Source organism: Cetorhinus maximus, chromosome 20 (genome assembly GCF_964194155.1).
Source record: "Cetorhinus maximus chromosome 20, sCetMax3.hap1.1, whole genome shotgun sequence".
Lineage (NCBI taxonomy): Eukaryota > Metazoa > Chordata > Chondrichthyes > Lamniformes > Cetorhinidae > Cetorhinus > Cetorhinus maximus.
The window spans coordinates 83974933-83977292 of NC_135898.1; positions in this window are offsets into that span (position 1 = coordinate 83974933).

Below are 2360 nucleotides of genomic sequence, written 5' to 3' on the forward strand. Positions count from 1 at the left end.
AATATAGAGAGAGCTTTACTCTGTATCTAACCCCGTTCTGTACCTGTCCTGGGAGTGTTTGATGGGGACAGTGTAGAGAGAGCTTTACACTGTATCTAACCTGTGATGTAACTGTCCTGGGAGTGTTTGATGGGAACAATATAGAGAGAGCTTTACTCTGTATCTAACCCCGTGTTGTAGCTGCCCTGGGAGTGCTTCATGGGAATAAATTGCTGTTGCACTTTCTCCAATGTCAGTTTATCCTTCTAAAAGTGGGCCAACCTATATGCAACACAAAAGGTGCCTAAGCTCTCAAACATGCACAATATTAATGAATTTAACAGGCTCGAGGCCCCCAGCCAATCTGTATGGGTGTTCGGGCCTCTGCTAAATTGGTTGCAGCAGTTGGCAGTCCCAGGTAACAGACTGAAATCTGCCCAGGAGCCTTGTGTCAATTTTGAAACAACGTTCCTGCTCTCAGTTCAGACCCAGGTTGGTAACAAGTTAGTGTTCGAGTCAGAGATTATGATCTTTAAAGGGACCATTGGGAAGCAGATTTTAAAAAAGGGCCAAGGAGTTTGAAAATGTTTGTATTTTGTGGAATTTGATGGAGCACCTCCTGCTGGTTTCACAAAAATGCGGGTCACTGCTAATACTCCTCAATTACCCCATTGATTTACCTCTAGTTCTCAGAACAGGACTAAGTTGGTAAGCCGCTGATTGGAAAACTTGGTTGACACTGAAGCTCCCCGATTTATTTCAATGAGGCCGGAGGACGGGTTTAACTCGGTCCTCCCCATTCCGATAATCATGGATTAAAGCCCCAATATTCCTAGTGAACGCTGAACACCACTCTGTACCATGCCAGTAGAACTTATGATGAAGCCCAAATCTCCACTCATCTTTTTGAACATATTTTGCACTGTGAAAAGGTTGCATCAAACCTTTACAAAACACTGGTTAGGCCCAGGCTGGAGTATCGTGTTCAATTCTGGGCACAACACTTCAGGTAGGATGTCATGGTCTTAGAGAGGATGCAAGAGAGATTTAATAAAATGGTTCCAGGGATGAAGGACTTCAGTTATATGGAGAGACTGAAGAAGCTGGAGTTGTTCACCTTAGAGCATAGAGAGCAAAGAAGCACAAGGGGACATTTAATAAAGGACTTAAAATTATGAATGGTTTTGATAGAGTGAATAAGACAAAAATGTTTCCAGTGGTAGGAGGCTTGGTAATCAGAGGGACACAGATTTAAGGTGAATGGCAAAAGAACCAGGGGCGACACGAGGAAACATTGTCTTACGCAATGAGTTGTTGTGATCTGAAATGTGTTGCCTGGAAGGGCAAAAGAAACAGATTCAAAAGAAAACTGGATAAATATTTAAAGGAAAAAGTTACAGGGCCATGGAGAAAGAGCAGGGGAGGGATCGTAATTAGATAGCTCTTCCAAAGAGCTGGCAGAAGCACAATGGACTGAATGGTCTCCTTTGCTGCATCATGTTATACATATTTATTTTTATATAAATATATACATGAAAAAAACTGAGTTAAAACCCTTTGCTCACCTGTTTCTCTGTTTAGATTGTATTCCCATCTGCCATTCTTACATCTAAAGTATATCAGCTTACACTTACCGTTAAGCAGTATTTCACATCATTTTATCCACTCATTCTTTTGCTACTGTGTGCTGTTCACTGTGATTAACTGGTCCTCCTATCTGCTCCATTTCTATGTAGAGCAATTAATGATGGAGGGGCCGCCTGTCTTGCAAAGTCTCGCTGTTCTCTTTTGGAATGAATCACAATCAAGATTTTTTTTTATGAAGGCAATCTCAACATCTGGGCAGAAAACGTAAATGTTTAAGAATGGATGTTTACTTTACTTCCTTCAATTTTTAAATGGAATATCTTTGTTTAAAAATGATGAATTAATAATAAGGAAGCAGGATCTGGCACAATAACAATGCTCCCCTGATGGCTCAGTGAATTTATCATTCAGTAGCGGAGTCAAACAGGACAAGAAAGCTCCAGATTTGGTCTATGTTGAGTTTCCTGGATCTTAGCTGGAACAGCAGTAGGAGTGCTACAGCTGATGACAGTGGCCATGGGGTTGAGAGAAGAAATTGGTCAAGGTTTCCAACTCCTGGTCACTATTCAGCGATCTGGACTGGGAAGTACAGGATGTGCAGGTGCCACATTGAGGGGAGAATTGAGCGCTGCAATGATGCACCCAACGTGGGCCAACACTCAATGTCTAGGTTCACATTTGTAAAGATTGGCCACTTGAGTCAGATACCAGATAGTGACCATGGAATTATACCCAGCAAGGGGTCAAACATCGAGGAGAGAAGAATAATGATAGTGAATAAAGGAACTGGGGCA